The sequence below is a fragment of the Protopterus annectens genome, chromosome 2.part1 (assembly GCF_019279795.1).
Source record: "Protopterus annectens isolate FY-2018-M chromosome 2.part1, PAN1.0, whole genome shotgun sequence".
Lineage (NCBI taxonomy): Eukaryota > Metazoa > Chordata > Ceratodontiformes > Protopteridae > Protopterus > Protopterus annectens.
This window is the reverse complement of record NC_056729.1, coordinates 1,259,185,849-1,259,198,503: the sequence shown is the minus strand read 5'-3', so window position 1 is coordinate 1,259,198,503 and position 12,655 is coordinate 1,259,185,849. Positions and strand designations below refer to the sequence as shown.

At 39.4% G+C, this 12,655-nt stretch overlaps 1 protein-coding gene across 2 annotated transcripts in view; it reads right to left on the bottom strand.

Annotated features, from left to right (window-relative positions):
• The window catches only part of FNDC4 (fibronectin type III domain containing 4), a 1,069,876-nt gene that overhangs the window by 934,171 nt on the left and 123,050 nt on the right, over window positions 1-12,655 (bottom strand). The window lies entirely within an intron of this gene.

The window sequence follows — 12,655 nt, the reverse complement described above, 5'->3', positions numbered from 1 at the left end:
TGTGAATACCCTGGGCGCAGTAGAAAATCCAAAGGGCAGTGCAGAGAACTAATAGTGCATGTAGCCTGCTTTGAAGCATAGGTATCTTCTGCAAGACTCCCTGATAGGGATGTGCAGGTATGCTTCTTTTAAGTCTAGTGTTGCCAATCATGCATCCTTGCCTAGCATAAGAAGCAGCTGGTGAAGAGTCAGCATTATGAATTTTGGAATCACCAGAAAGGAGTTTAGAATAGAAAGGTCCAGGATAGGATGCCATGTATTGCCTTTTCTGGGTACCAGGAAAAGTATCGAATAGTAACCTTGTCCCTTTTCCTCTTCTGGTACTAACTGAATAGCTCCCATGTTTACTAGAGATTACTTGATTTTGGGCCTCTGCCCACTGATTTGGGGGTAGATCTGGCCACTCGCCTGGTGTTGGTAATGTGTGGAAATGCAATCTGCATCCTTGGGACACTATATTTAAAACCCATTTGTCCTGGGTAATGAGTTTCCAGTTTTTGGCCTGCAGACCAATCTTTCCGCCTAAAGGGGCATTCAGTTGGGAAGTGCTTGGAAGTTTTAAAAGTAAGTCATTGAGACAGTTTTCCACAGCGGGGAGTCTTACTACTCCCAGGTTTGGGTGCGGAAACCCCCCACTGCCTAGTCTTGTGTGTCCCTTGGGACTGAAACCTGGGGTTTCTGCTGTGTCTGGGTTTGGCTTGAGAAGACCTGGAGGGGGCTGGAAAGGACCAATTTTTAGAGGGCCAGTGCCTACTAAATCTAGGAGGCTGAACTTGTAAGAAATATTTAACAGTCTGCATAGATTTAGCTTTATTTTCCATCTTTTTAAGAACTTCCTCAGCCTTGTTGCCAAACAGGCAGTCCTGATTTAAGGGATCATCCAACAATTTAGCTTTAACATGATCAGGCAAAGATTGCTCCTTAAGCCAAGCATGCCTTCTGAGCACAGACCCAGTAATAGCAGCCCTGCAAGAGGCCTCTAATGAATCAAATCCACATTGCAAAGTATGTTTTCCAACCTATTCAGCAGAATGCATCAAATCCTGTAATTCTTTATTTTCAGCGCAGTCAGGAAATAACATCATTTTTTGCCTAAGCAATCCAATAACATGTTGTTGATACCTTAACATATGAAACTGGCAGTTTAAAGCCCTAATGGCCAAGGTTGCAGAAGTGTAAACTTTCTTACCCCATCTATCCAGCGCCCTGGAGTCTCTATCAGAGGGGGTAGGATTTTTCGCAGTAGAAGCCTTAATGCCTTTGGGTCCCTGTGAAATAGTCGCTGGATCCACAATAGGATTTTTAAAAAGGAACTTGTGAGAATCAGGAACCCTGTAATATTTGTCAGGTTTTCTGGGAGCAGGAGGCAAAGAATCAGGGGCCAAACTAGATTCTGAAAAGGTATTATTAACAATGTCTAGTACAGGAGGTATAGCTAAAGGCCTATGCTGAGGCAGGAGTAAGAGATCCCTAAGCCTCTTTTTTGAATCAGAAAAATCCTGGCTTTCCCAGTGGAAATCCTCCCTTAGAGTATGTAAGGTTTCACCAAAAGAAAAATCCTCAGGAGGGGAAGCAGAGGGCATAGAATCCTCTGCATCAGAATCCGCATAAGTAGATAAGGGCAAATCCAGATCATCAGAAGAATCAGAAAAATCAGAATCCTGTTCAGAAGATTCATAAACAACTTCAGTCCTAGGTCTCTTAGAAGGGGGAGGTTGGCTTCCCCTGATTAGAGTTATAAGATCTTCAGCCATTCTTATAATTTGTTTTTTAGGCATAGAGACCTGAGCATGCAGCCTGGGCGTCAGTTTCTTAGGCGTGGTTTGAGATTTTGGCCTAAATGAAGAAGGAGGCATTGGTTTAATATGCAAGTCCATAGGTCTGAATAGACCCTCAGAAGCCGGTGTCTGCACAGCAGCTCTGGACCCATCCAAGGTAGAGACATCCGCAGGTTCCACAGCTGAAGCATCTCGTGGCATACCGGACTCCGAATGGGTCTCAGTAGAGGCCTGCGAGTCAGAAGTAGTGGGTATCAGGGGCTGCGAAAGTGCCTCACTGAGTACCGGCGAACTGGCGACTGGCTTAGGAGAAGTGTCGTCGGCAGCTTTGGACCTTGGTGGCCTGTTTCTGTCTTTATCTTTGTGTTTTTTTTGGAATCCCGGTAGTCGGAAGTCTAACCGATGACATTTCTGGATAATTAAACCGAGAACCAAAATATTTAGAAACTAAAATATACCGACGACGGATAGTGTGCTGTTTAAATAAAGCACAAAACCGACAGCAAGGTACGTCGTGCTCAGGGCCCAGGCAAGGAATACAGTATGAATGAAAATCTTTGTGAGGTATTTGCTTTCCACAAGTAATGCAATTATTAACTTTTACTGACATTGGTAAGGAGCAAGAAAAAGTTTCCCCAATGGGGTACTTAGCTTTAGTTGAGGACTTCAGTTCTGAAACTTGAAAATGAAAATTTCAGGAGTCGGCCGATCGGCACTTGCAAACTGCTTCAGCTTCGGGCACCGCACAGCAAGAAAGACTGATGTAATGGCATCAGCTGCATGTTTTATACCCCTGACGACCTGATGTCATGGAAGAAGGGACAGCAACCGACGCAGGACACAAAACGTTGTTAATCAGGCTGACTGAGGGCTACTGCAAGCAGATAACACAAATTTAATGACTGCAACAGTGAAACACGAAGGACATCTAATGGTGTCCAGCAAAGAGGTGAATGGATTGTGTGAACGAAGATCTGTGACAGTCAGGCATGAGTGTTGAAGAAGGCAGGAGTGTGACACTGAATTGAGAGAGAGAGATGACAACAGTTAACAAAAACACCCTGATCCCATGTAGAAATGGGAAAAACAAGGTTCATGATGATGATGATGATGATGATGATGATGGTTAGGCAAGTGAAACTGCACATCAGATTAGCTAGATCTTTTATTGTCACCATTCCTGTGTATCACCAAATCTAATAAATAGTCATCCAAACTCCAAAAAGAAATCACACCAGGTACTAGGATAAACAATACAGATGTATAATAACCAAATATGAATATAATAACAATAAAAGTTTACACATACTGAAATACGGCCAGGGTATATCACTTTAATACTAATAAAATGGTAAGCACTTTCACGGGTAACATCCAACACTTCTTCAGGCCAAGTACACTCACTCCATTTACAAACTTATAAAATATGTAATCAGAACTATCCAATGAAATAAAATCTACATTTAATTAATATTACAAAGTATCATTTTGCCAAGTGGAGCACCCTTAAAGGAGCCACCTCCTTAAAGGAAACAACCGTTCGGTTATACAGTTAATCACATTGTCTAAGTTTATTCCAAGATTCTAAAATCTATATTCTCTCAGCAAATAAACTGACAACAAAACTTACTAAACATATGTGGTCATCCATATCCAGAAAGTGGTATGTGAAATTGCTAAATGGAAAGAAACTCCCTTAAAGAGATAGCTACCTGGCAAACTACATCCTGCAAAGCTACCATTAAAATCCACATAAAAACTCAGTAAACTGACAGACAAGACTGGAATAAGGGTGTGCGGTCAGGAAGGTCAAGTGACAACAGAGCTAGTTTCACTGTTAGGATTTATGATGGTATCATTTGCATGGCTTTAGTTGTACATCCCTACCTGTAGTACCCACATAATACTACTTGAAGTAACACCTTGTAGAACCAAATGAAAAGACCTGCCCCCAATTGTTCACTTCTGCAGAGTATCATCCTATGTTTGCACATGCTATAAGTAGTTGTGTATTTATTTGCATGCCTGAGTTTTATCCATGGGGTCTGCAATTAAATTTCTGTATCTATGGCGTCATACGCTATGTCACCTAATGATAGTGTAAGCGGTGGTCCTAGTGCTCATGACCAAATACTGGCATGAGAGTGTGATGCTAAGTTACTATGGCACTGTGATCTGCTGAATGCAGTGGAAACATACTTCTCAACTGTCCAGATTTTTGCAATATGTTCAGAGGTTTGTCTCATATTTTGGACTGTCCTTTGTAAGATTTGTTGCTTTCTGGCAAGTCACTTGATTGATTGAAGTCATTAATAATGGCATACATTTGAGTTTCAGGCTTCATGTCCTTCAGAAAATGCATGCAAACACACATCTTTTTATTCTAGCTGCTTTATAAGTTTATAAGAGCAATATTTAAAAGCTGTCCCTATTTGTGGGCCTTTGTCCCCCCATTATTTTAGGCATTGTCTGGTTTTCTACCTCCAAGAGGTTGAGAGTTATGAGGGGAACTTCTAGACATTGATCTGACAGTGCTGCAAGATCGAGACCTTGAATGTGAGGTTGTAGCACGTGTTACAGAAAGCTGACAACTCCTTCATACCTTCTTTTATGTTATGTCACCTGTAGTTGTCATTGAACTGCCTTGAGAATACTGTGGTAAATGGCCTAATTGGACACAACACGTGTGGACACTATCCCATTCATGTCTGGTTTTTGTTTCCTATTTGATTCTGGTAAGTCTTTACTAGTGTGCACATGAAGATGGACATGGATGCTGTTTGAACCCCTATGCTGTGCTTGAGGATCAACATGACATTGATGATGTTCCCTACCATTCCCATGAGCTGATGAAATTCCTCAAGCATACCCTGCAGTACTCTAACCATATCTACCCGACACTATGTGGCAGTGCCTTGAACCTGAACAATGTCACAGGACATTTGCTGCAGGATAGCTAAGTCTTTATATGTCTCCAGTGGTAGATGTGACACATGCCTTCACCTGGCATCCTTTTTCACAGGTGACACAGCAAGTCCTGCTTACTCTGAAATACTACAGTCTTCCTGAAGTTATTCTTATTATTCACCAGATACTGGTATTAATCTTTGTGGTGCCCCCTCCTTCAGACTGCAACATTATCATCACTGAGTTTATTGTGTTAGCCCAAGTCACTATTTATGGAGTTATGTACCTGCCATGGGGTGGGGGTGGGGTCCTGCCAGTACACTTTAAGACTATATACCACTGCCTTCTGGCTGTGTCTTGAATATGACAGTCATTGTCAACAGCCACTGAACTCTCAGCTTCAGTCTTTTGTGCTGGAAGCTAGTCCTGGTGCTCAGCCTGTAAAATAATAAGTGATGGCGTGTGTGAAGGCTGCCAGCCTAGCCAGATAGGATTTTATACATAATTCTGTCATTTGTAAATATGAATATTGAATTACAGGCTTGTTTTCTTAAATGAATAAATATGCTGTGAAATGTTGAACTCAAAACAATGCAGCAACATTGCCCTCTGCTGTAAAGAAAGCTAAGTCAAGCATTTATTGTCTGTCCTTTGAAATTGAAATTATTTCATGACTGTCTTTGATGTTTACAATTTGGCTCCGGCCAGGCTAGATGAAGGCTTCCTGACTATTGTTTTAAGGCTAAAGTTAATGACCAGAATTTACATATGGAATGTCCTTTATTGCTCTGGTTTCTGCCTAGGTGTAAAATAATGTAAATGCAGTTTCTGTCAGCCTAGGAACACCAGAAAAGTGTAAAAAAATGATGTAATAGGAAACAGGACTGTAATAGCAATTTAAACAGAAAGAATCAGAAGGCATTAAAGATTTTTGTCTTGATCATCCAACTCACAGCACTGTCTTGCTCATGTGTTTTCTTTTAGAAATAGCTAGGAACTAGAAAGATTAGACTAAGTGTTTTTCTGTGATGTCAGAACTGTACTACTGAATTATTTTAAGTATTTCTGTGTGATCTCTGAACTCTAGACTAGCATTGTCTAGCAGAAATTATTGTCTTGTTGTTTTAATAATTTATTATTAGATATTTTAAAACCTTTCAACTGTGTCTGTTTTGTGTAGAGATAATTTAAGCTCTAGAAGTACATTGCATATTTATAGAGTTTACTGTCCAAGTCACTCTAAATAAGCCTTGACTGTTTAGTCACAACTACCAATTGGATAATAATATTGCACAGTAATAATTGGACATCCTTTTAAGGGCCTTTGAGTAGCTGATAAATATTAGTGAGTGGTGGCATCTGGTACTACTGTATAGTCTGGGAGAAAGGGGCACAGCTGGAGAACCTGTGCCAGTCTTCCCCAAGAGTGTCTGTGTGGTTGTATAAACTCTTATCTCAAAGTGCCTGTGTGTGTGTGTGTGTGCGTGTGTGCGTGTGTGTGTGTGTGTGTGTGTGTGTGTGTGTGTGTGTGTGTGTATGTGTGTGTGTGTGTGTGTGTGTGTGTGTGTGTGTGTGTGTGTGTGTGTGTGTGTGTGTGTGTGTGTGTGTGCCAGCTACTTGGGCAGGGACATGAAGCACTGGTTGGACATAGAGGGTGCTAGAGGTTTTAGTTTGCCCACTAGGCTGAGATCTGGACCCTATATTTTAGCTTGCCCACTAGGCTGTGCCAGTGGGGAGTCTTATTGGGGACCTGGAGAGTAAGGGAGCGACCAGCCCCGGACTGACTGTGATCTCTGTGTGTTCTTAAGGGAAATTGCACTTTACTGTGTGTATTTGTTATCCTTTCTTCATATATGAGATGCCCTCTCTGGTGTTAGTGGCTAAGACTGAAGCTCCTTGATTGCTGGGCCAGGGCACGGGCGTCACAGCATGTTTAGACCTTTGCTATCCAAAAATAATTTATCTATAAACAGATGATACAGACACTCACCATTCAAACAACGTGAACTTTCTTGCATGCCTAATGTAGCTAGGGCACCTGGTAATGAAAGATGTAATGAGTTACATATACACAGTTATCCTGGGTAGTGCATGCCAGAAGGAAGTATTGCCATCTCCTATGCACTTTCCTTTTTGTATGCCATACTGTGGTTGCTACAGTGGTCTGAAAGCACTGATATGCACACCTCCTATTATGATTCCTGTGGCATCAACAACTGCATCATACTCATCATCCCTTATGGAGAGAAGGTACTCTTCATCATCTGTTACTGGTTGGATTGTGAAAGGTCCCCCACCTGTGCTGCTACAGGTCAACTGCATTCTACCTAGCTTTTGTCCTTGCATGTCCCACTAGGTCATTTACTCTTTTCCTACACACTGCCAGTGTATGGTTCCTTTTCCTGACAGCATTGATGTCAACTACTACTCGATTCCATGCCTCAGCTCTCTTTGCCTACTTTAGACTCTCTTTCTCAGACAGACATTTCCTGTAAACCCCGAGACCATTCATTAGGATTTGATTCTCTTTAGGTCTGAAGTGGTCTCTCTGTTCTCTTGATCACTGCTGCTGTACCATGTTGTAACCAACAAGCTTTCACTGAAGGCCACAATTAAACCTGATTCACACACGACAACTCAAGAAATAATACCACACTGAGAGAGCTTAGTAGTACATATTGTAATACTGCATTCAGTGTTATTTTAATTTTCCTCAGTTAATATTTGCAATTGGTAATTACATATGTAGTTACCATAACCATGCTAATTAATTTATGCTGTTCCCCTACTTCTCTGTAACCCTTATAAAGGTGAATAAGAACCAAACTGCATTGTACACAGCTGTCAAAAATGACAGCTTGCACTTGACCACTACATTGATTCTTAACATCATATCTGTCATACCTCTCAGTTAATATTTGCTTCTGATAAAGTGATCTTAATGAATTATACCACTCTTTGTGATTTTCTAATAATTTGCCAGCATTACTTATTTTACTAATTCCTTTTAATTTGATTACACTTTCCCAGATTGTTAACCACAAACATGTATAAAGACAGTGTAATATGGTAGACTTAAGAATATAGGCATAATTTCAGGCTGATTTACAAAAAGTTCCTATGCAAAAGTGAATTGTTGAGCAATTCACTTCGAATTGCCCCACAGCACAAATGTATATAAAATTCAATTAGTGTAAAGTGATTTCAGCTTCTCATGGGCAAGCTGCACTGAAGAGAGCTTAACATGGGGATGAGCGTCAGTACAGATCAGATATTAAACACAGCAAAGTATGCCATACCTTTTGGATATGCATATAGTATACTAACAGTTAGAGGAGAACTGAACTGTAACTTAGTACTACTGTGTCCTCAAGACCCATACAATACCTTACAAAGAAGATTTACTTCAAAGCACACTCCCAAAAATATGAAAGTGTAGTGGTGAAATTCTTTAACATAAAAAAATGACTGCTTCCTAGAAACACAGGTTAAATTCCCAAACTTAAATGCTATGCTATCAGAAATGCTTAGATTAAACAAAGAAATAAATACTGAGAGCATTTTAAATACATTCATGTGCTTTAAAATCCACCCAGGGTTGCCAGATATCCCTATTTGAACAAGACTGTCCCGAGATCAGCAGCCCAATCATGAGTCCTGCACTGCTGGTTAGAATCCTGGTAAAACAGCCTCGGCTTACTGATTTTTGATTGACTCATATACCAGTATATGAGCCAAGCAAAAAAATCACAAAATGGAGTTACTTCTGTCTTTCATATGGTACAGCAGGCAGTGCTGCATGAAAGACCTTTTTTTTTTTTTTGGTCTTCACTTAACGTGAAGGACCTTTTTTTGTGTCCCTGCCTGTCCCTTTAGAAATCTGGCAATTCTGAAGCCACCACTCCAACACATCTACAGCTGCTATACTGCTGAATGTTTTCCATTTACATAACTCAAGAAATAATACCACTGAGTTAAAAAACTGAGGAAACCCAAGTGACTTGTTTGGTCCACTTAGTAAACCGATGTTGATAGTGATATAAGTTCCATGGGATGCTGAAGTCATAATTCAGAGAGTATGGTTAACACCTTCTCATCTCCTAACCTACAATTACATCCTTTACTGTTTCACTGGCAATTCACAAGGAGCATCTGTGAAAGCCCAGGGCTGAGCCCCAAAGTGGTCTAAAAAAGAGATTAATGTCTTGCGGCCAGCAGGAATCCCCTGCTCTGTGCAGCAGTATTGGCACATGTATGATGACCTGCAGAGGTGGTGAACAGACCATCTGACCCAGTGAGTAGCTGAGGTGCAAGAGGGAAAGACAGAGTTCTACAGTAAGTATTTCTTCTTATTATTTTCTTCTTCTTATTATTATTATTACTATTAATAATTACTATATTTGTAGTAGAAAAAGGGAAAAGTAAGCAACATTTTGTATGTGTGCAGCTACAACTAGGTCAAATCAATGCAAGTATATGTATATATGACTGACAGCACTGATATTCATGTTTATATGTGTATATCGATAGATACTGTGCAGTTGTGGGAAATGCAAAACTTCTAAAGTATGCAGACATAGTGAATGAATGCTAAATTCATTTTCAATGGTTAGTGCTGGGTAGAAATAAGTCTTAACTTTTTTGTTTCACAGTCTGCATGTTTTCCTAAAGTATGAAACTTCTTTCTAGAATAGTTCTTGTATGTCCAAAATAGCTGACCACAGCTAGCCACCACATCTTAGTTAAAGTGGCGGTGTGGTTAAAACAGGAAGTGTATGAACTGCATACAACTTCTTGCATGCTGTTCTGCTCAGTTTCTTATATCACTAATTAAGAATTGTATGCTTTACTGGAAAGTGAAAATGTATCAATTCATTCATGTTTTCTATATTTATGTGAGACTGTCCTACTATGTTATCTTAAAGTATTTACTGTGATTTCTGAACTCTAATGTCTGTGTTGAATTAATGAGTATTGTCTTGTGTTTTTATTATTTATTATTTAATGTTTTTAAACCTTTTAACTGTGGCTGTTTTGTGTAGTGATAATTTAAGCTCTTAGCGTACTTGCATGTATTTGGCAATACTGCATAAGCCACTCCAATAGCCTTGCTGTCGTCACACTTACTATTTGGATAATAATAACATTGCACAGTAGAATTGAACACCCTTTGGTAAGGGCCTTTAGAGTGGCTGATAAGAGTAGCTGGTGGCAGGGATTACTACCTTATAGCCTGGGCAGAAGGGGGCATATCAAGGGAACCTGTGCCAGCCTTCCGCAGGAGTGTCTTGTGTGTTTGTATATAAACCAAATCTCAAAGTGTGTGTGTGTGCCAGCTACTTGGGCAGGGACACAAAGCCCTAGTTGGACAGAGAGGGCAGTGGAGGATTTGGCTTGACTACTCAGCTGAGATCTTAACCCTATAGCTGTAGCAGTGTGGAGTCTTACTGGGGATCTGGACAGAAAGGGAGAAACCAGCCACAGACTGACTGATCTCTGTGTGTGCTCTTAAGGGAAATTGTACTTTACTGTGTGTGTGTTTACTTGTTATCCTCCCATGTGGATGCCCCTCACTGATGCTAATTGTGAGGATTGATGTTCCTTGATTACTGGGCCATTGCACGGGCATCACAGTATGATTTGTTTTTATATTTAAAAGATCGATATTTCAAACTGATATATATATATATATATATATATATATATATTTAATATAAAATTGTTTCCTTATATAATGATTTTTAAATAGAATGCATTTTACTGTTGTACTTGCACCACAGCACTTAAGCACTTTATTATGTCATGTTAAGTTTATGCACGTCTTTATCTCTGTCACTTTAAACATTTTTGCTCCTTTGAGGCTTTTCGAATGTATTCTGGAAGTAGTTACTTTGTTTTCTGATGAAGTCCCTTTGATCCTGGAACAAAGGCACTAAAAACAAAGCACGATTAAAAGTTTCCTCTGACATCTGGGTATTTTTTCTTTTATATCATGTATTTTGTACTTTATTGGAATGGTGCTTAGATGGAATATTTTTGTGTATGTCCTATGTGCCTCACCAGCTAGCTACTGTGTCCCCATTGTGCCTCAGCAGGAAAAGGAACTTGAAATCTAAAGTTGCCATTGTTTAATGCCAATGCAGGCACTTACTGACTCCAATAACTTACCCCTAAAACCACTCCAGATTTTAAGTATTCCAGTATTCAGCTTGACCCATCATTTATTTACTTCACAAACAAATTCAAAATTAGTAAACTGATCTACACAAAAAAAACAGGAAATTCACACTTCATTTTCAATGAAGGTAGAAATGTAATTGAAAAAGGCATCCCATTATTCCAACAGAAATATGGACTCAGTCCTGTAGCTCCTTCATCAAAAACAAATGTATAAGTTGTTCTAATAATATCAAACAGTATATGCAGATTCATATATTATCTCTCACTTCTGAACATCAGTGTTAAGTTTTGTCCAAATGTCCTCCCCATTCTGAATATTGTGGTTCATTTTTGTCAGAATCTCCCACCTTCCAGTCCAGTTGGCAAACCTTGTTCTAAATCATTACTATTTAAACTATAAAACTAAATACTTTTCATGTCTGACTAGGATATCCTCTTTAAGGATAATAAAAACAGATTGTCGCTTTACAATACTGTCCTATCACTACATAAACCCCAAACAAGCTGTACTATAGGAACCATAGCTTCTCTAGACCGTTACCACATCTATGAAAATCCCACCATCTCTTCCTTAAAACTATATCTAAATATTCTGAATTTCAATCCAAAGTGAATCTATACCAGATGGAGCTCATATAAGTTCTGAAACCATAATGGAATCAATTGAATTAATATCATAGCCCCTTCAGAGGGACATCAACATTCTACGGCTTCATATGTTAAGAAATGTCAAACATGTTGCACATTGATGTTTTCAGTATGTCAATCAAAGTCATTTGTTGGATGCCATAACATCTAGATGAAGTGTTTTCATACTTTACTTTTTTTTTCTAAATACTCTCCACCAGTTTCCCTGTGAATGAAAAAAATGAATCAGATGTCTTATATGGACCAACCATGGCCTATCTACAATAAAACTATAGATCATAAAGACCTTATTAAGGTCAAAGGCTCATTTCCTCTGAGCTTCTCTAGGTCTGTAGGCCTTGCTGTTGTAAAACTTGTTTTGTTGATTTTATATAAGCCCAGTGTTTGCATGGATTTATGCTTAATTTCTCAGAGCTGCTCTTGGTTTGGCTACTGCACTTGAGAGTTACAGAGAATATAACACAGACTGGAACAAATTCCACTGGGGCGTAGATAAAGACAAAATGTATTAGTTTAGTAAGGTTAGTTACCACATTGCCAGTAGTCTTGTAGTTGCCAGAAGTGCTGTATTGACATTTGGTACAGAGTCTCAGGCTGCACCTATGGAGAAAAGACTTCTGGCAATGCAGTAACTAACCTTACTAAACTAATACATTTTATATTTACCTATGCTCCAGTGGCATTTATTCCAGCCCAGGGTTGATTTCTTGTTGGTTATTTAGTTTGTCAAATTACAGAGAATCTGCTTTATCTAAAGCCATCTGCTGCTAAAAGACTTCTGGTGATTATTTTTAATGTATTTCAAAAGAATCCTGTATCAATTGTTATATTTCTTGCTCCTTAGTAGAGTTGCAAAGCTGAACAGTTTCCACTGTGGCAGCAGTACTTAATTACACTGTGTTTGCTAGTTTTTAGAGGACTGCATTACCTACATTGTGTGGTTTCCCCATACCTGAGCTCTAAAACCAGCATTTTTCCATTAAGAGGGTTTTCTGACTGCACCCTTGTGGCAGATATGCACTGTAGCAAAGCTATCTGAGTTGAAGTCTGCTGGTTGAAAGCTTATTGTGTGTTTTCCTGATTGGTCTGTAGGCTTGCTGTTGTAAAACTTGTTTTTCTGATTTTATATAAGCCCAGTGTTT